We start from the raw sequence: 23,165 nt of genomic DNA, 5'->3' as shown, positions 1-23,165 counted from the left end.
AGTGGTCTCCTTGATCTTCATTTACCAAGATCAGTGACAGTGAATCATGTCTCCATACCGCCAGTTTGAATTCCTGTAGACAAGTTGTGAGTTTGTGTCCTGTCTGGCCTACGTAGTTCTTGTTGCAGTCTCCACAAGTGATCCTGTACATCACATTGCTTTTGTTGGTTGCCTTTAATGGTGCCTTGGTTCTTGAGACAAGCTTCCTTAAAGTTGCCGTTGGTTTCTGAATGATTGTGATACCATAAGGCTCAGGCAGTTCAGCTGCCATTTCTGATATATTCTTGATAAAGGGAAAGGTCACCCATTTCATTATGCGTTGGGTAACAGTCTGTGCAACCTTATCTTCTTAGTAAGCATCTCCTGATGAAATTCTGTGGGTAACATTGCTCTGGAGCACTTTCAATATGTGCTACTCTTCCCTGGCCCAAATTGAGTGGGAACACCACGGGACAGCCTGAAGGATTCGGGCCGAGCGATCTGAGGCTCAGCCCGAAAGAAAAGTCAAAGCAGGACTTTCGAGACTGAGGAGGGGAGGGGAGGTTAACGGTGCTAGCCTCTTCCCGTAGCTCCCTTAAATAAAGTGCAAGTAGAGCTTTACTTGTGGCAGGCTGGGTGAAGTTAAGGTAGTTTATTACTTGGTGTGTAGCTTTCTGGTAGATGGATGTCTTTAATGTACTTTCTGTCCTTCTCGTAACAATTACATCCAGGAATGTGAGTCGGTACTTACTTCCTTTTTCTATTATAAACTTGATGCCACAGAATATGTTGTTGATTTGGTTAAAGGTATTCTCTGTTTCATTTCATATGGCTATGGAAAAGGTATCATCCACGTCCCTTACCCAGAGTTTGGGTTTGAGGACGGGAAGTGCCTAATGGCCTCGGCAAGGAAGCTTGATATTGGTGATCCAATTGGGGTTCCTTTTGAGTTGTTTATAAATCTCCCCTTCAAACTGGAAATATGTTCACAGACAAAGGTGGTTCACCTGTGCTGTTGGGTTTCAGCGTCTGTGCTGTATATTCAGTTTCTGTTAGTAGTTCTTTCACGGTTTCTCTTATCAGGTCTAGGTTGATTCAGGTAAACAGCACGGTGACATTGAAAGAAAACATGATTTTGTCGTCTTCTATTTTTGTGTCTTCACTCTCTCTGAGAAATGTACATAGCTGATGGAATGTTGGGAGCCACAGACCAGGTGTTTTAACCCCTTCCAAAGTCAGTTTGCTAGTTTGTATGCTGGTGTTTCTGGTAGTGATATGATGGGATACAATGGGACATCTGGCTTGTGAACTTCAAGTAGTCTGTAGAATTCTGGGATATTGGCATCATCTGCTTTCATTTGGAAGCATTCTTTGGTAATTTATTCACCTGTTGGAGTTTGTGCAGTGTTGCATTGAATTGACTGATTAGTTTTGAAGTCGGGTCCTCATCAATCCATTGAAATGTCTGTTTAGGAATTTTTTTTAAATGGATGTACAAGGTAGCCTAAACTACAGATTTAACAAACACAACAAAATCAGATATAACTTTCCAAAGACATCAAGCTCAAAACTACAGTAACCTACTGGATCTTTTCGAGGAGCATGAAAATACCTTATCTGTCCCGTCTGTAGTGTGAAAGACTGATAACTTTGCTGATTGCCCTCTCAGAACATTAGTCCTGGTAGATACAGATATCTAATATCTTTATAACAAAAAACTAGTTCACAAATACCATGTCAAATAAATACAACTAAATATTTTATTAATAACATTTTTTTCTGTGGAAAATTGTGGTAAGCGATCATTGTAAATAATGAAGAGTTGAGCAAAGGCGGGGCTGAATCAATGGTCGAGTCGTATGGGTGCGATGCAAAGTCAGAGCGAGTTTGCAGTATGGCCGAGATGGAGTTGGGGCATGTGAAGCAGCGAAAAGTCAGAGTGGAGGAGCTTTGGAGCTTGTTCACTGAAATCAAGAGCGAGTTTGGATCAATCTAAGTGTTGGGCCAATTTGGAAAGGTCAGGTAGAGGCTGAAATATGTTGGTGAGATCCTGACCCAGAGCACAGGGCCCAGGTCCTAGTGCAAGGAATGACCCAGTGCGTGGACAATGGAAACACCAGACTGGATGGACTGGAAAGGCAGAGTGTCGGGAACGGAGGCAAGTGTCATACCTGTTCCGCTCGCTGCTCCACAATGTTTATTCTGCTCTCCGTGGCACTGAGGCAGTGCTGTGGCCTGCTCCAGCTGCTCCAGGCTTCATGTCTATGGACTCGCTTCAGTTCGGAATGTCGTTGCTTGCTTTTATTGTTTGCACAGTCCATGTTTTTTTTCTCTTTCTCTCTGCATTCTTTCTCTCTCTCTCTCTGTTTGTTAGTCTTTTTTTATGGGTTCTTTCAGGTTTCTTGTTTTGTGGCTGTCTGTCAGGAGAGGAATCTCAAGATTGTATAATTCATACATACTTTGATAATAAATGTACTTTGAACTATGAAATAAAGCTTTCTCTGTGATGCTCAGAGTTTGATAATTGATCTTTTACTTCAATTCACTTGTTGAAAAGTCAATAGCTTCCACTGATGAGGAAATACGACCAATGATCCAAATACTTCATTTTTTCATAGCTTTCAATTGTTGCAGTTATGATGATCAAAGCAGAATGAAAGAAGAACAGCACAGGAGACACTGTGATAGGCTAAATCTTCCATAGTGCTGAAAAAATCTGAAGGGTACTTTCACAGTGCTGAGGCTATAAAGTATATCCTATTAGAATTCCCTATTGAAGCTTACTGTACAGATGGATGCTAGTGTCATCTCAGTGATGGGAATATCCACTTCGTCCTGCTATTTGCTCCATTTCCCTTTTTCCACCAAGACCTGCAATTTTCTTCCAAATAAGTAGTTATCTAAAGATTGCCTATAAACAAAAGGGAGCATCTTGCCTACAGACACATGAAGAATGCTATGAACACAACTGAGTAACTTATATTGTAACTTGTATTTATGTATCGATGAACTATCAGCCAGATAATTACTCTCACAACTTTTGTTCTGAGAAGAACAAATGAATTGCACTCATCGTTTTCTAGTTTCCAGCACTGGCCCACCATCTCACGGAAACAGAAAATGTATCATAATACACCTGAAAACTCCAGAAATTAGATCCAGAGACACCACATCCTTACAAAACATTTTACTGAACCCTAATTCCCTGCTACTAATCTCACAATCAGACTTTTCAAGTATTAGCTATGTAAAGTCCTAATGTTGCCTTTTAAAATTCGAAACCCTCCTTCTCTTTCAGGCACCTCCCCAGAAAAGCATTTCACGACCGCTGTTTTAGCATTGTAGGTTTTCGCAAATAAAACAAAGTGAGGCATTTTATGTTTCAGAAAAAACAATGATAATTATTGTTATTTTATTGAACTCCAAACCTGAACACAAAGTGCACTAAAAACCCTTTAAGTAATGATATCATCACACAGACTCAACTCTTAAAGTGAACCCAAACTCAATGTTGGTGGTTGTGAATTATGTACACTTCTACCAATTACATTATCCTACACAGGATCCTCTCCCCCTCCTCCCCAGAATTCCCTAAAACCAGTATTGTAAGCCTGTCTGGAACTCAGACAAGCCACCCAGCTTGGGTACTGCGTTCCATGGGTGGAGGAACAGTAGCTGCCTCTGACTCATTCAATGGTTTGTTGAAACACTCATGGTCATGTTATGATGGCAAGGACATGGTAGCAGAACCCTCCAAAACTTTGTTGATGGGTATAAGGTGATTTACTGAAACACATTCAGGTTTACCCCTCCTATCTATGATAAAAGACTTTTCTCCCTGTTCTAAAACACAGAACAGGCCATCGTAAGGGGGTCTAAGGGGATGCTGGTTTGTAGCATGACAAATGAAAAGAAACAAGGTGGAAGATAGGTCAACAGGAACCCAAGAGTGCTATATGCCATGATGGGAGGTAGGAATGGGTGCAATGGAATACTGTTGATCAGCTAACACAGGCTGCAGTCCAATCACGTATGCCCTTTCTAAAGTTGTGCCACAAAAACTTTACTACAATCAGTTTCTGTGAGGCTTCTGACCTGGATGCAAAGGGTCATGTATGGAGTCAAAAACTGTCTCCAGTTTGCAGGCACTATGGGGCAAGAGTGACTGGTTGAGACATTGCACAGGAGACCAGGAGTAAAATCACCTGGCAATTATAATGGTTGCCTGTACACCAATTCAGCTCTGGATGACTGCTCGTCCTGTTTTGGAGCTGTTCTGTGTCCCATCAAGACCCATGGGAGAAGATCATCCATCAGGGAAACCCTTAGAGCAGTCTTTAATGAGCAGTGAAACTGCTCAGATAGACCATTGGACAGCAGGTGATATGTTGTGGTGTCATATAGGCTAATGCCAAGGTTCTGGACCATCATAACCCAGAGTTCTGTTATGATCTGGGGACTACGGTCAGAGGAAATATCAGATGGGTGCCAAGCCAAGCAATGAGAACAGTTAGATAGGTTTTTACATAGTAAGGGAATTAAGGGTTATGGGGAAAAGGCAGGTAGATGGAGCTGAGTTTACGGACAGATCAGCCATGATCTTATTGAATGGCGGGGCAGGCTCAATGAGCCAGATGGCCGACTCCTGCTCCTATTTCTTATGTTTTTAAGTTTAACCCCGATGCTGATGAATGCCTGAGCTGTGCCTGCAGCCATCATCGATGCTAGAGGGACAACCTCTGGCCACCTGGTGGTACCGTCCACCATGGTAAGGAGGTGTGTGATGCAGCAGGGAGGGGTGGGGGAAGAGGAGCAGCAAGATCTACATTGACATGGTCAAATCATTACTCAGGGACATCAAAAAGTGCCAATGGTGCCTGAACACGATGGTTAATTTTTGCCCGCTGGCACTCAACACAGGCTGCAGTCCAATGCACATTTCCTTTCTTAGGCTGTGCCACAAAAACTTAAATACAATCTGTTTCTGTGAGGCTTCCGGCCTGGATGCGAGAGGTCATGTATGGAGTCGAAAAGAGTCTGTCTCCAGGGCAAGAGCGACTCATTGAGACATTGCACAGGAGAGAAACCCCAGCTTCTCTGAACTTAGTGTAAGGCAACTGCAAATCCATGACTGCTATTCGTTAAGCTTGGACTCCTGGGTCAGTGCATTGGTCTGTTTCCATGCTGGCATAATCAACCCCTATGTGTACAGCCTTAATGACTGGCCGTGAGATGCAATCAACCACGCATGAGAGATTTGTGGTCAACAAATACTGTGAAATTGTGACCCTCTAGAAGAAAGCGAAAGTGACACACTGCCAGAAAGACAGAGAAGCTCATGGTCAAAAATGCTGCATTTCCTTTTGGGGCTGCCAACTGAAGAAGGAGAATGGCTACCAACACACCTCTGAGCAGCTGTTCATGCACAGCATCCGCAGCATAGTCTGATGTGTCGATAGTAATGGCTATGTGTGCGTTAGGGATCGGGTGCACCAGCAGGGTCACATTAAAAAGAGCTTATTTGATATCATCAAATGCCTTGGCCATGTTCACTGACCAGTCAATTACACAATTATGGGTATTATCTCTAAGTGCACTATATAAAGGATGCTTAAGTTCAGCAGCTGGCAGAATGAAGTAGTGATAGAAATTCACCATGTCTAAAAACTCCTGTAGTTTTTTCTAGTGCAGGGTGGTGGGAAATCCATAATAGCGGCTACTTTTGATGGGTGGGATCCGCACCTTCTGCAGAGATGTGATAGCCGAGAAAGTCAATGGTTGACAACACAAACTGGCATTTAGCAGGGTTAATAATCAACCTGCTATTGGCTTAAGCGCTTGAGAAGTGTGCAGAGATGAGGTACGTGCATGGATTTGGATGCACTGATGACAAGCTTGTCATCCAGGTAAACAGAAAGAAAATCTAAGTCTTCTCATACGGAGACCATAAGCCATTGGAAAGTCTTTGCAGCCATTGCAGCCATTGCAGCCATTGCTGCACTTATCAGCCCAAACGTTATACACAGAAACTCAAAGAGGACAAACGGGATTATCACAGCCATTTTGTAATACATAATGTCCTCTGAGCACACAATCACCCGATGACAGCTCCTAACAAGATCGCCTTTGGAAAAAATTAACTTTCCAGACATATGAGCCGAAAAGTCTTGGATACATGGGACCAGGTAACGATCGAGAGGTGGTGACCTCGTTAATGCGTTGGTAATTGCCACGTGGGTGGCAACCACCATTGGACTTGGGGATGAGTGAGGGCTAAGCTAACTTGATCAGGCATTTGCTGTATGAAGAGTTCTTTAAAAATAAAAGAAGGACGGTGATTTCCCAGGAGAGAGAGCATGTTCTCTATTAGCTCTGAAGGTCTAGCATCGCCGAGGCCAGATAAGCGGAACAACTGTTTAGTGCGCCCAGACTCTGATAATCCCAAAGTCTGTAAAAGGTGAGTTTCAATGATCAGTTTTTATCGTGTGTAGGCAGATGTTCTAGTAGAGTCACCACTCTCACAGTTGTTGAGTTTCTAAGCAATGCTACTATGTAGAAGTATTTAGTGTATTTGTCAGTGGTAATTTCTCACAGTGTGAATTGGGCCTCAGCTTGGACAAACCAAGTGACAGCATTTTCCTCCCAAAACTCTGGCATTTTCAAAGCGACTGCATTGACTGACATATTCAATAATTCTGGAATCATTCTAGAGCAAAATAGGTTTTCATAAATACAATTAAGTGAGGCATTTTATGTTTTGAAAAAAATGTAACACATTTTATTGAATTCCCAAACCTGTACACAAAGTGCACTAAAAACCCTTTACATTATTGGATCTTCACATTAGACCGACCTCTTAAAGTGAAACCCCCAATCAATGTCATTGGTTGTGAATTATATACATATCCACCAATTCCATTATCCTACAGCATCACTTCCTGTCACATCAAATGTGAGCAAGTTCTGTTGGAAGGGAAAGCCAGATTACTAAGTGGAATTGTAGTCTGGTGGGTGAGGGTTTCAATAGATGACAAAACCTGCCACCTTCACCATTCCAAAAGGAATGAAGCCATACTCAGGCAATATTGATTTGCCTCCCACCAATCAGGTGGTTGTTTCCCCAGGTAAGTAGATGGTTACAGCTGACTAATCTGCCATCAAAGAGGACAGTAGGGAAAAGGGATGTCATGAGAGGATTTTTTGGGAGGATCCCACAAGAAGAAATTGAGAACTGAGCAGTAGATGATTAATTGTTAATTGTAATTACATTACGTACAGCTGCCTAATAAACAAAGTTTTAACAGATTAATCTACTTTTGATTTTCTGCCTCCTTCCACTAAATTTACCTGGTGAGAAATTGTATTGGGTTCACCAATTAAGCCTGAGTGAAAACCAAGCCAATAACAAAAACCATGAGCTACATTTAACCAAAGAAAATTTTGCCTTTATAGAACACCTTTCATGTCCTTGAAATGTCCCACAGCACTCTTCCAACAATGATATTGCACAGTCATATGGCATTGCACAAATTTGCACACAAACTTTGAAAATGTCACAATGCAGGAAGAACTTAATAATCCAGGTTTTATTTCCAGGACACCAGAAGAAATTGTGATGCCCTCATTTAAAAGAATCCTATAGGATTTTTCTGCATGACGAAAAATAGCTGGTACATAAAATATTGCAAGGTGTTTCACCAAGCAAAAATAATATAAAAATTTAAATGCACTCATGAAAAGGAACCTTAGGGCAGGTGAATAAAGGATGAATCAGAGGTAGGATTGAAACAGCATTTTTTAAAAGAGTGGTGGAGAGAATTCAGGGAGAGACAATTCTAGATTAATCACAAATGGCAGAGTAATTAATATCAAAAACAGTGAAAGCCGAAGATACCCAGATACCCTTAAGTAGGGTCAGTAAATAGAGTGGTAGAGGCAATGTAATGAAAGGATATGGAAACAAGAAGGAATATTTCAAGATATTGAAAAAACAGCTGGGTGCTAGTATAGATCAGTGAACAAAGTTATGATTTCAAGCTCAATTTAATTTATTAGAAAATCTTGGCTGCAGACTATTGAATGGGTACAGGACTATGGAAGCAAGAATGATGGCAGTTGGCCACTAGTGCCCAAAAATATAAGACAAGTTGTAGGTGAGGGCTTGAGCAATGTATTAGCTGAAACAGAACTGGAATCTGTGCTTTCACCTGTATGGAAATAGGCAGCCTTGTGTTGGTAAAGTGTTCAGGTTGTCATCTGAGGCAAGTATAAAAAAGCCAACCAGAGCCAGTCCAGAAAGTGGATCGGGAAGGGGATGATACAGTGACTAGAAAATGATATTTGGAATTTGAGGGAAAATCAATCTCATCATGTTCTGCTCAACAGTCTGACAAATTGTAGTAAAGGAAATTAGTGGTTCAGTAGAATTTGAAACTGAAGTACTGCCTTCTAATGATAGAGTAATCATCTAACAGAGTCATAGAGCAGAGAAACAGGACCTTTGGTATCAGGATCCCAGCAGGTTCCACTGTTGTATCCATAGCTGTAGGGGATAAGGCTCCACAGGTCTTAATGATTTATCTACTTTTAATAGGTCATTTAATACCTCCAGTTTTTTAATGATAACGTGTTGTAGAATTTCACTGTTGATCTCCATGAATTTCCAAACGATAAAGTCTTTCTCCATTAGTGAATATAAATGAGAAGAATTTATTTACGGTCCACATCCTTGTGCTTGGCCTATTGATTGGCCTTTAGATCAGAATTTCTACACTGATCCAGATGACATGCTGTGGGACAACTTGCATAGAAAAGAGGGGCTGGTCATTTAAATCCTGCAGGATACTAGAAGGAATGATGCTACCAGAAGTGGAAGATAAACTTGCAATTGAATCCTGTGGTGATTCATCAGAATGGAACCAAGCAAGCAGTGTTCAGCTCAGAGGATATCAGTGGAGAGGATACCTTTCCAAGGCCAAAAACCCCAGCCCTGAGGCTTTGGTTACTGTTAATCAGCCAAGGTCATAAGACCATAAGATATAGGAGCAGAATTAGGCCATTTAGTCTGTTCCTCCATTTTATTTTTCCTATCAGCCCCAATCTCCCGCCTTCCCTCCAGATTCTCTTTATGCCATGACCAATCAAGAATCTATCAAACTCTGTCATAGATATACATAAAAACTTGGCCTCCACAGCTGCCTGTGGAAACAAATTCCACAGATTCACCACTCTCTGGCTAAAAACTTCCTCTTCATCTCTGTTCTAAAAGTACACCCCTCTATTCTGACGCTGCGTTGTCTGGACTTAACTCTCCCACTATAGAAAACATACTCTCCACAACCACTCTTTCTAAGCCTTTCAGCATTTGATTGGTTTCAAAAAGGTCACCTCTCATTTTTCTGAATCCTAGTGAATACAGGCTCAGAGCCATCAAACGCTCTTCATATGACAAGCAGTTCAATCTGAAATCATTTTCATGAACCTCCTTTGAATCCTCTTCCAGTTTCAAAATATCCTTTTTAAGATAAGGGGCCCAAAACTGCTCTTAATACTCCAAGTAAGTACTTACCAATGTTTTATAATGTCTCAACATTACATCCTTGCTTTTATATTCTCGTCCTCTTGAAATGAATGCTAACATCGAATTTGCCTTCGACGCCACAGACTCAGCTTGCAAACTAACCTTTAGGGAATCCTGCACAAGGACTTAGAAATCCCATTGCTCCTCAGTTTCATTTTGTATTTTCTCTCCAGTTAGAAAATAGTCTACCCTTTTATTTCTTCTACCAAAGTGCATGAACAAACACTTCCTGACACTGTATTCCATCTATGTCCATTGTCCCAATCTGTCTAGGTGCTCTGTAGTCTCTCTACTTCCTCAAAACTACCTGTCCCTCCATTTATCTTAATATCATCTGCAAACTTTGCAACCAAGTCATCAATTCTGTCATTACAGTTCATTGACATATAACTTGTAAAGAATCAGTCCCTTTAAGACAGCACTAGTCACTGGCAGCCAACCAGAAAAGGCTCCCTTTATTCCTACTCCTGCCATCAGCCACTGTTTTATCTAAGCTGGAATCTTTCCAATAGATTTGTCAGGCAAGATTTTCCCTTGAGGAAACCATGCTGACTACAATCTATTATATCACCTACCCTCAAGTACCCCAAAACCATATCCTTAGCAATTGACTCCAACATCTTCCCAACGACTGAGGTCAGACTAACTAACTTATAATTTCCTTTCTCTGCCTCTCTTCCTTCTTGAAGAGTGGAGTGACATTTGTAATTTTCAATTCTTCAATTAACCATTCAAGAATCTAGTGATTCTTGAAAGTTCACTACAAAAAGCCTTCAGGATCTCTTCAGTCATCTCTTTCAGAATCCTGGGCAGGTGCAGGTGATTTATGCATTTCCAGACTTTTCAGTTTCCCAAGAGCCTTCTCACTAGTAATGGTAACTTCACACATTTCATGACCCCTGACATCTGGAACTTCCACTATACTGCTAGTGTCTTCCACATAATTTTTATCCCTGACACCAGGCTCCCAAAACCAACCTTCTGTTCCAAGCTTTGTCATCGGAAGTGAATACCAGATGGGCAAAGAAAAATTACTCAAAGATGTATTCCAAGCCCTTTTGATAAAGTGCAACATTCCCACACTCCTGACCACCCCAATATACTGTAGATGGAGCATTCAGGATTATTTAGAGAATATGAGCATCTTGCTTTGGGAACACAAAGAAGCCCGACGTAAGCAGCTGAAATAGCACAAAATCTTACAAACTGCTGGCCTGTCTACCCAGTAAGCCCACTTACTGCCCAATTTGCAGCTGAGTTATCAGCTCCTGTACTGGCCTCATCAACCACCTCAGAATCCACATATCCAAAGTTCAGAGTAAAAGTATTTTCGAAGTACATATTTGTCACCTTATTTATCCCTGAGGTTAATTTTGTTGTGGTCGTTGACAGTGAACACAAAGAAACTCAATAGAATTAGGGGAAGATTGCAGCCAACAAGGCAGGTAAACACAAATGCACAGAAGGCAATAAACTGTACACATAAAAAAGAAAAAAAAGTAATAAATAAACAATAAATACTGAGAACATGAGGTGAAGGTTCCTTGAAAATGAATCTGCTGTTTCTAGGAATCGTTCGGTGTAGGGGTGAGCAAAGCTGAGTGAAGATAATCCCTCTAGTTCAAGAGCCTGACTGTTGAGGGGTAGTAACTGCTGCTGAACCTCCTGATGATGTCCCTGAGGCTCCAGTACCTCCTTTCTGATTGCTGCAGTGAGAAGGGAGGATGGTCTAGATGGTTGGATGCTGCTTTCCTACAACTGCACTCCAAGTAGAAGTATTAATTGTGGGGAGGACTTAACCCATGATGGGCTGGGCTATATCAACTATTTTTGTAGGCTTTTCCATTCAAGGGCATTGGTGTTTCCACACCAGGCCATGATGCAACCAGTCAATATACTCTCCACCACACATCTATTGAAGTTTTTCGAAGTTTTAGATTACATCCTGAATCTTTGCAAACTTCTAAGAAACTGGAGGTACTGCTTTGCTTTCTTTGTAATGGCACTTATGTGCTAAACCCAGCCAAATCCTCTGAAATGATAACACTTTGGAATTTGAAATTGCTGACACTTTCCACTTCTAACACCCAGATGAAGACTGGCTGTTGGATCTCTGGTTTCCTCCTCCTGTATTCAATAATCACCTCCTTGGTCTTGCTGATATTCTGTGAATGACAGGTTGTTGTGGCATCACACAGCCTGATATTCAATCCCCATACTATGTTCATCACCACCTTTGATTCATGCAATGACAGTGATGTTATCAACACAGTGAAATATGGCATTGGAGCTGTGATTCGCCTCACCATCATAAGTATAACAAGAGTGAAGTAGGGAGCTGAGCACATAACCTTGTGGTGCACCTGTGCTGATGGTGATTGTGGAGGGGGTGTTGTTGCCAATCCGAACTGACAGGGTCTGCAAGTCAGGAAATCTAGGATACAATTTGAGGGGATAATAGTATTGAATGCTGAGCTGTAGCCAATGAAGAGCATACTGATGTGTGCATCTTCACTGTCTACATGTTCCAGGGTTAAGAGAAGAACTAATGATATGGCATCTGCTGTTGATCAGTTATGACGTTAGGCAAATTGGAGTAGATCCAAGTCACTGCTCAATCCGGAGTTGATATGTTTCATGTCTAATCTCTCAAAACATCACCTTAGCTGTAAGTGTTACTGGACAATGATTATTGAGGCAGGTTACCATGTTCTTCTTGGAAACCAGTATAATTGAAGCCTTCTTGAAGCAGATGGATACTTCAAACTACTGAGGTGAAAAGTTAATGATATCAGAGAACTTTCCAGCCAGTTGATCAGCACAAGTCGCTAGCTAGTACTCAGCCAGGTACCCTGTCTGGGCCAAATGCTTTCTATCTGTTTACCTTCCTTAAAGATGTTCTCATGTTGGCTGAAGAGACTGAAATCACAGAGTCATCAGGGCTTGTGGGAGCGCCTGCATGTATCTCCATGTTCTGATGGTGAAAGTGAGCTTAAAATACAGTGAGCTCAACTGGGAGAAAAACATCATTTGGTTTCATTTTGTTGAAGATGATAGCATTCAAACCCTCCCACAGCTCTCATGCATCCTTCAGTGATTCAGTGCTTTCTGGAGGTCAAACCTGGACTTCTTGCATTTTGCTTGGTCAGCAGACCTGAATGCCACTGATCTGGCACTCAACAGATTGCAGATCTCAGGGTTCATCTAGGGCTTCTGGCTGAGGATTTCGTGGGCACATATTCATCTATGACTGTCTTTATAAAGTCCATGACAGCTGTAGCATGTTGGGTCAGATCATCAGATGATTCCTCAAACATGGCCCAGTCCATTGGATTGAAACAATTCCTTGGCTGCTCCTCTACCTCCCATGATTAGCTCTTTGTTTTCCTTACCTCTGGAGTCTTTCTCTTTAGCCTCTGCCTGTATGCAGGTGTAGGACAACCAGATGATCAGTTTTCCCAAAATGTGGTCTAGGGATAGAACGATAAGCATTACTAATCATAGTATAAGAGTGGCTGAGTGTGTTGGGCCCTCTTATGCTGAAGGTGATATGTTGATGATAAATGGGCAGAGATTTCTTCAAACAAGCCTAATTGAAGTCCCTGACGATGATTTGAAAGTGTGGGGGTATGCTGTTTCTTGTTTGCTGATTACGACATTCAATACCCTGAGCACCTGCATAACATCAGCTTTTGGCAGTATGAACATGGCATTCAGGAACATAGAAGTAATGTATCCTCAGTCCTGAGGAACTACCTGAGAAGGAGTGAGCAGAGTGGTGTTGTCTACCATTCAGACCAATAACGACAGATACATATCAGAGGCCAGTAGTGACTTTCACAAGAGTTGTTCAGGTGCAGTGTTAGGAGTTGAAATGAGAAAGAGAAGACTGAAAGGAGAAATTTGCAGAAAGGCTGTGAATGACTTCAGAAATCTTTGAAAGGAAGGAGGTTTGAAGCTACTTATGGATAGAAAGATCAAAGGCTGTTTTTGATTCAAGTTGGTGATTACCTGCACAGATAAACAAAAATGTCAGCTCATGGGAAGGGTATGGGTGCATGGGCTGTTTGGGAACATGTGGAGTAGTGGTCAAGAAGTATGTTAGAAGTACAGCTGCTCAGTAGGAATATCATCAAAAGAGCAGAAAGTAGTTCTCAGGCAAAAGGGAGATTTCACAAAGGCAGTGAAGATAACTATAATATTTAGCCCAGAGAGCACGGAAGAGGGATGGAAGCAAGAGTTATGACTGAGCATATGATATTAATCTTATTGTCAAAAGAAGACTAGGGACTGTTGGCATGGGCTTTGGAGATGAGAATGGAATAATCAGATATAAGCAGCTTTTTTTTTATTTCAAGGTGATCCTGGAGTAATCAGTAGTTTTACACTTGGGATCACCTCCACATTCTGTTTTCCCTCCAAGATGCACAACATTTTGGTTTAGAAATATATTGTTAGTCCTTCATGTTGCTGGGTTTAATTCCTGGAAATCCTTATACCCAAAGAGTTCTATGCACTAGGAGGACTACAGAGGTTTAAAAAGGCAGCTCACCACCATTTCTCAAAGGTAATTAAGGATGGACAATAAATTAATTTAAAAAGTTGTCCATCTTATCTAGATAGTGTGCTTTGGACTTAAATGAGCAGAAATAAGGGTAATACAAATCTGAAGAGGTGAGTATTTAATGGGACCATGACATCAAAGAGATCAGCAAGTCTTTGGTTAGGCAGAATGGAGGCCACACAGATATCGTAGCAAACTTCTTATACCAAAATCAAGTTAAATGACACTTTGAAAGTTCAGAGATGTTGTTCTAGATTCTGATACAGATGAAGGCATGGTTGGGAAAGGAGAGGGATAAACAGAAAAGATTGAGATAAAGAGGGGTATTAAGGTTACATGAAGCAGCAAAGCCAAACAAGTGGCCATAAATATGGTTTGAGAAGTGTTTATGTTGAGAGAGATTTAGGGAGGATTAATGGGAGTGAACGCAGAGGAGGAAGAGGAGAATGGATTGAAAAACTATTGAAATCATTAATGCTGAGGAGTCTCCCAGTGAAGAGGACTGAGAAGGAATTATCTCACTAAGAATATATTTATAAAACTTGTGACATTAGAAAGGATAAGGATTTTAAATGGATTTTAGATTTTGATTTTGGAATTCAGTTTTACTGTGAAACATCAGCATGAATTACTTTGCTTCAGTTCTTGAAGTGAGACTTGAAATTCTAACCTTCTGACTTAGAGTCAGGAGTGCTATCCACTGGGCCACAACTGACTGATGGAACTCCTGTGGCTCCTGGCAAGTTCCCTCACCATCTGTTCAATAGTGTAGATTAACATTGAAAATCTGTGTGGGCTCCGGTGCTTAGATTTTAAATGCCTGTGCTTTCTCAACTGCCTTCAATGTTCCTTTAATCTGCCAGGCCCCAATTAAATATTTGCACTGTTCCCAGGACCTGGATAGATGCTCCAATACTCTGCACTGAGACTTTATTATTTGCTTTAAGTACAATATTCACAGTTGGCTATCCTCCATTGTTCAACAACCCCCCCCCCCACCAACCCCATTGTACTCAGTGTATGCATGACAAGCAGGCAGAAAGATATTTAAATTATTCAGTGAGTAGCTTCAAGAGATTCCAGTGTCAGACAAATCCTTTTCCAATGCAGATATGCCCACAGACCATGGGTTGCTTCTACTCCAGACACAGCTTTGAGTTTATTTACTTTTCAAAGTCAAAGGATCCAAGTTGATAGTAATGTTGAATTTGGAATGCAATACAAACAGAAGTGGCATTTCATCCTCACTATCTTTCCTATAGACTGTGCAAAAATAGAACAGCTTTCAAAAATCAATAAATTCTTCAGCCACATTCTTTATGTTTGTTCAATGTATTGCCTGGCATAAGTCGGGGCATCCAAAGTACATCACTTAAATAATGAAAAACAGAGGGATCCATTAATACCTGCTCAAGGAGGGATCAACTCTGTCCTGCGGAATGAATTCTAGAGCAAGTGGAACAGTCAAGCACATTCATTCTTCGCAAAATGATACAAGGGGTGATTGATAAGTTCGTGGCCTAGGGTAGAAGGAGTCAATTTTAGCAAACCTAGCATATTTATTTTTCAACATAGTCCCCTCCTACATGTACACACTTAGTCCAGAGGTTGCGGAGCATACAGATCCCTTCTTTATAGAAGTGGTCTACAGCAGGAGTGATTGATAAGTTCATGGCCTAAAGTAGAAGGAGATGAGTTATTAACTGCAAACTTTCCGCATTATCACAAAGAGTTGAACTGCACGTGCATGTAATGAGAGCATCTTGGACCTCCAGGTCATCCACAGCAGGGGTTATTGATGTTTGTGGCCTAAGGTAGAAGGAGATGAGTTACGCAGCTCTCATTATATGCACATGCAGTTCAACTCTTTGTGATAATGCGGAAAGTTTGCAGTTAATAACTCATCTCCTTCTACTTTAGGCCATGAACTTATCAATCACCCCATGCTGTGGACCACTTCTGGAGGTCTAAGATGCCAACTTCTACAAAGAAGGGATCCATATGCTCCACGACCGCTGGACTGTGTGTAAATGTAGGAAAAATAAATGTGATAGGTTTTCTAAAATTGACTCCTTCTATCTCAGGCCACAAACTTGTCAATCACCCCTCATAAAGACTCTACAGTTTTGTTAGTCTGCTACTTGTCTGATTATGAATTGGGTTTTGTCTACATCACCAGCATGGACTCCAGAGTGAGAAATATCATCAACCCATTGATATGAATGGGAAATGAACAGATTCTTGATAATGTAAGTCTACAGAATGGAAGAACTAATATGGTAGAAAATGGTTGGAGGCATGTGTGGAAATTTAACGTACAGCCTTAAGTCAAGAGGGCTAAATTCCAATAGGATACACTATATGCAAAATATTTTACAATGCTGTATGGCCTATCAAGAAGCCAAGAAGCATGATTCATTCATTTGCCTCTTTTGGTATATGTGTTCTGCTTGTGGGCTGGGTAGAAGAACCAAAGAACTTTAATGAGTCCACCCTGTGGACCAGAGGCTCCCGACCTGCAGCCTATGGAGCTTTTGCCTAATGGTATTCGTCCATGGCATAAAAAAGGTTGGGAACCCATGCTTTAGGCATTCCTGGATAAAATGCAGCACTGAAAAGACGGACTACTGTGAGTTGCCTCTTCTCATTGGTGAAGTAGAAGAACTGAGATACCAGTCTGAAGGGCAAACACGAGGAAATCTGCAGATGCTGGAAGTTCAAACAACAACACACACAAAATGCTGGTAGAACACAGCAGGCTAGGCAGCATCTATAGGGAGAAGCACTGTCGACGTTTTGGGCCTAGACCCTTCGTCAGGACTAACCGAAAGGAAAGATAGTAAGAGATTTGAAGTCTGAAGACTCCTTTGTGGTCTGAGAAATGGAACTTTTCCCAGGAATTTGGCATGTTTGTGAAATGCTTCCTGCTGTTTTAATAAGATTAAGATGTATAAAAAATTTCTGGCCCAGTCCTGTCAATGAAGGAATTTTCACTTCCATGGGAAACAATACTAAGTGTGTGCAGCCTTCACTCAGCACCTTCAAATAGAAATATCCTGAACTACATGTAGAAGTAGGTAGGTGATGGACTACATGTAGAGGTAGGTGTGAAAGTAGGTGAATGCAGATGTCAGTTATGATGAAAAAGATACTACATTGAAAGTTTATCTCAGGTCAACTGGAGCTGTAAATGCTTAGGTTGGAAGAATATTTCTGCCACTGAAAAATTTAATTTCTTTCCCTTCTGATCCAATTTAGATTCATATCTTTAGCTTGTTGCTTCTCCGTTCTGGGAGTAACAGTGAGTTTTAAGTCTGAAGTTCAACCAGAAGTAATCACTGAACCTCAATGAACACCCAATTCAACCCTTGTCTCTCACTGGATACTTATTCATGAATGAGTTATCAACCCTATTGGCCACAGGAAAACTGGTGAGTTGTCTGTGGGATGATAGGATGGTCAATAGTCTCATTCTTTCAAATCACAATCTCAAAATTTCGCCTCAGTTTTTACAAAGCAATGATATAAATAAAACACAGCTTTTCAAGAAAAGAGAATTGGTAAAGGGATTTGTAGCTCTGCACTTAAAAAGTTCATAGAATGTTAAAGGCAACATGGAAGTTCATACCTGGTAAGTTTCAGTTATTTCTGAATGTACACAGTGGAACAGATAAGTGGGAAACAAGTTGATGCAGAATATATGGAACTTCCAGAATATGGTTAAGTTGCCACATTAAAAGTTATTACTCAAGATTGTGTCTATGACAGTCTCCTGTTGAAGGATCCTGTTCATAAGTACTATAAGGTAACACTGCAGTTCTATAAAACTCTAGTTAGACCACACTTGGAAACTTGAGTTCAGTTATCATTGTCTTATTATAAGAAGGGATAGAGAGGGAGCAGAGGAGATTTACCATGGATTGGAGAGCATATTTTATGAAGAAAGGTTGAGTGAGTTATGGCTTTTCCTTTTGGAGCAAAGGAGGTTGAGAGGTGACTTCATCGAGGTGTACAAGATAATAAGAGGCATAGACAGCTTGAGTCATTGTTCTAGTACAGAAATAGCTAATATGAAAGGAATGATTTCAAGGTGATTGGTAGGTGATTTATGGAAAGTATAGAGGGGATATCACAGGTACTCTGAGAGTGGTGGCTGCATGGAATGCACTGCCAGGGATGGCAGTAGAAACAGATATATTAAAGACATTTAAGATATTCTTAAATTTCCAGCATCTGCAGATTTCCTCGTGTTTGCTCTAAGAGTGTTTGCACAAGGATGAAAGCAAAGTGGAAGGGGTATATGGAAAGCAAGGGTTAGATTGATCTTTGAGTAGGTTGAAAGGTTGTCACAATATCATTGTATGTTCTTAATCTATACCCCTTAATTGGCCTGAACTTCAAATGTAATATGTTTATTATGATAAATGGGGCAAGGGGAAATATGTTGTTAAGAGACAAGAACACAGGGTAGTAGTAAAGTTTTCATCTGGCAGATTTATTACTTGTAATTATTTGTTACTAAGGTAACTGAAATATTAATAAAGAAAACATTCTCTCCCATATATTCAGTAGCATATTTTCCCATTTAAAAAGTTAATAGGTAAAATATGTCTGAAAAATAAAAAAATAGTTAGAATTACCTGATGAATGATAGTAGCAGATCATTGTGACTAGCTCTGCCGATTATAGAGTCATATAGCAAGGAGGTATGTTGTTTTGCCTACCATGTGCATATTGAGCACTAGGCCTCTAGCAATTGGCCCATAGACTTCTGTGCATTCAAATGCTGTTCCTGACACTTCCACCACTCTTTCAGGCACTGGATTCCAGGTACTCACCACAAATCTGCAAGGATTTTTTCCTCTCAGATCTATTTACCTAAATTCATGTCCCCTCCACTAGTTTTATCTGCATCTGAAATGGGGAAAATGTTGCCCGTAGCTTCTCTAACTACTATATATCTCGTAATCTAGAAATGCCAATCACATGCCCTCTTAATTCTTCCAGGGAAATCTGGCCCAACCTTTCCAATTAATCCTCATAATTGAAAGCCAACATCTTGATGAAACTCCTCTGCACCGTCTCCTGTAAAATCATTTCTTTCCTTTGATGATGTGATGAGAATTGCATGCAGTATTTCAGCTGAGGTCTTACTAGAGTGAGAGAGTAACTTCCCTGCTCTTGTCTTCAGTGCCCCAACTAAAGAAGGCCAGTATCTTATATATTTTTTTAACCAGTTTCTTTATTTATGCTCCACCTTATACATAAAGATCACACATTTCCTCAATACTCCCTAAGACTCCACCATTCATGTCACACCACCTCATCTCCTGAGTACTGCCAAAATGCAAGACCCTTTACACTCAACTGGATTAAACTGTAGCACAATCTTACCAGTTTCACTTTACCCATCACAGAAATTATGTACTGCAGGGGCAGCAGTTAAATTAATGGACTAGCATTTGAGCAGCTTGTATTAACATTCCAAGGAAATTAATTCAAATCTCATGATGACAGCTGCTGAATTTTAATTCAGCTAATTAAATAATCCAGAAATGTGTAAAAAGTAAACTTTAGTCCTAGTAATGATGACTGTGAATCTGTTGTATTGTCTGTGTTATTAATGGCCTTCAGAGTGGAAAATTGGCATCTGCATCTGGAATCACCTTTATGCTATATCAACCTTACCAAAATGTAAATGAATCTGAACATGCTTAACATGAGCTACAAAAAATTGTTATACAGAAACACATCAGACAAGCCACTTGGAAACATTCAGACCTATCACTTGGTCTAAATCCTGATATTCTCTGTCAAGCCATACTGAGGTAACACCATAACTGAAATGGCTGTAGGGTTTTCTGAAGGCACTCATTACTTTCACAAAGGAAATTTGAAATTACAGCATCATTTCATGGTAGTATAGCAGTCAGTGCAACACTCTAACAGCTTGGGGCGACCAAGTTCAGAGTTCAATTCTGGTGTCCCCTGTAAGGAGCTTGCATGTCTTCCCCATGAACACATGGGTTTCTTCCAGGTTCTCTTGTTTCCTCCCACAGTCCATGGACATACCAGTTAGTAGGTTAATTAGTCATTGTAACTATTACTTTGATTAGGTTAGGGTTAAATGGGTGGGTTGTTGGGCAGAGTGGGCTATTAAGCTGAAAAGGCCTGTTCTGCGCTGTATCTCTAAATGACTAAATAAACAAACAAACAAGAAAACAAACAAAATAAATAATAAATAAATAAACATATAAATAAATAAAATAGATACATAAATAAATACACCAATAAATAACTAGATACATAAATGGAATTTTACTTTTCTTTACATTTCTGATGTGAAGATTACAGGCTATAAGTATGAAAATCATGTTTGTCTTCTTCACATAACAGAAAAATAACTGGGCTCTGTTAAAGCTCTCTTGAGAAATTGGAAAGCACAGCTATTCCAATGAATGTGGCAGGGTTCTTGTTTGCATTTCCAGAATTTCTCTGTTCTGGAGGATTTGATACCTAATGTTCATTTTCACTTCCCTTCGATGATAGGAAAAGTGCCGGAAAGAAAAACTTTCTGGATACTGAATCCATACCATATTTTGTGTAGTTTGCTGTGGATTTCCAGCATCTGTGGAATCACTTGTGTTTATGATTTGCCGCGTACTTGAAGTTGATTTCTAATTTTTACTGGCATCAGTAACTCAAGCTGTATATTTCAAAATGACATGGTGGGATCAGAGGTGAAAAGACCATTTTGTTACAGTTTGAACATGCTTAGCATGCCTTTTCTGACACATTATTGAATTCAGATACAGAAAACATAAGCATCAATTCAACTAGCAGCAGCATCTGGAGGAGGAGGAGAAGGAGATGGTATGTGCAAGCTCTTCAAACTATTACTAATGAAGCTTCCCAAGCCCATGATCTACATGTTCCCAAGACGGAAGTGAAAAGTAGTCTAGGAAGAATTTGCACACCATTCAGGAGTTTTAATAGAGCCCAGTTATTTCTGTTACAGAAGGATAACAAACAAGTTTTTAATACTTTGATCCTGAAGTTTTCTTGATTCCATAGTTTAGGTCCACACTGAAGAGATAAATTAAATTCACACCGATATCAGCAGAGCTTGGGTAACTTCCATTAACCAATTAGAGATGAGCAAACCCAAAGCATTCCTAGTCTGGTCGTCTGGCTCTTGGTTATTTACAATTCAGAATGATAATTTAGATGAAGGGGCTGAGTATATTCTTCCCAGGTTTGTTGAACTACAAAGACAGGTTGGATAATAAGTAGTGAAGTGAATTTAATGATCCTGCAAAAGGAAATAGACAGATTATGTGACTGAGACAGTAGACCATGCATAGAGAAACATGAGGCTATTTATTTCAGAAGTAAGTGTAGAAAATCGATTTTAAATGGTGAGAAATTATTAGCTCTTGCTTTAAACAAGGATTGTAAAGGAATGTTAAAGCTGAGTTACAGCAAAGTAAAATATGTTAAGTGCCTTTTATTATGGTGGGGGTGGTTGGAGCATTGTGCAGTACTGGACAGAGTGAGAAGAAAGAATATTATTACATTTTTGAGATAGCCCAACAAAGAGTCCCTACACTGAGGGCTGCAATTCAGGAAAGTCTGAGCGGACTACTCAATAACTGAGCATTTTCAGCATTGGGAAGGACAGATTTTTGTATTCCAAGCAAACTCATGGATATCTGGATCAGGTGGAGAGGTTAGTTGAGTTATGAATCATCTATAATGATACTGAATGATGCAATTGCCTTAAAGCGAGATACAGCTTAAAAGTTGCACCACATTCTTATGTTCTTCCAAATATCCAGTAAACTAGAAATGAAAAAGAACTCTGAAGTTGCTTAGTGACATGAACTTTATCTTTTTTCATATGATATTAGATCAACACTACTTTATTAATTATTCTCAGGGTGTGATGCTCACTGGTAAGGCTAAAATTTGCTGCCCATTGCTAAATACCCTTGAGAAAGTTGTGGGGAGCTTTCTTCTATTCTAATCCTTTTGGTTGAATTAATATCTTAACATTGAAATAGTTACGCAAGTGCAACTAAAGCCGTGTGCACAGAGTAGATTAGAACATTAAAGAGCCAGAGGTTTATCGCAATAATTCAGTAGTTTCATTGACACTATCCTTAATTTTAATATTCCATTCTATGTTGTTTCATTAATGATATCTTAAATTCCTGGGCTGTCTAAAGTTCAAAGTTCAAAATACATTTATTGTCAAAGTACATATATGCCTCCATGTGTAACCCTGAGATTCTGATTTTTTTGCAGGAATACTCAATAAATCCAAAACAGAATTACATTCACAATTGGGTCAATGGAAGAACATTTCAAATTGGTCATTAAATCAATGTGCAAAAGACAACAAACTGTGTAAATACAAAAAGAAAGACATAAAAATAATAATTAAATAAGCAATAAACTTCAAGAACATGAAAGGAAGAGTCCTTAAAAGTGAGTCCATATATTGTGAGAACATTTCAGTGATGGAGCAAGAGAAGTTGAGTGAAGTTATCACCTTTGGTTTAAAAGCCTGATGTTTGAAGGGTAATAACTGTTCCTGGACCTGGTAGTGTGGGGCCTGAGGCTGCTGTACTTTCTTCCTGAGAGTAGCAGGGAGAAGAGAACATGATCTGGGTGGTGGAAGTCCCTGATGATGGATGTTGCTTTCCCGTGACAGTGCTTCATGTAGGTGTGCTCAGTGGTGGGGGAAGCTTTACCTGTGATGGACTTTGCCGTATGCACCACATTTTTTAGGATTTTCCATTCAAGGGCATTGGTGTTTCCATACCAGGCTGTGATGCAGCCAGTCAATATCCTCTAAGCCACACATCTATAGACATTTGTCAAAGTTTTAGATGTCATGCAAAATCTTTGCAAGCTCCTAAGTAAGTAGAGGTGCTGCCATGCTTTCTTCATAGTTACACTTAGATGCTGAGCCTAAGAATGATCTTCTGAAATAATAACACCAAGATATATAAAGTTGCTGACTCTCTCCACCTCTAA

The sequence above is a fragment of the Hemitrygon akajei genome, chromosome 3 (assembly GCF_048418815.1).
Source record: "Hemitrygon akajei chromosome 3, sHemAka1.3, whole genome shotgun sequence".
NCBI lineage: Eukaryota > Metazoa > Chordata > Chondrichthyes > Myliobatiformes > Dasyatidae > Hemitrygon > Hemitrygon akajei.
Note: the sequence above shows the minus strand (reverse complement) of the source record.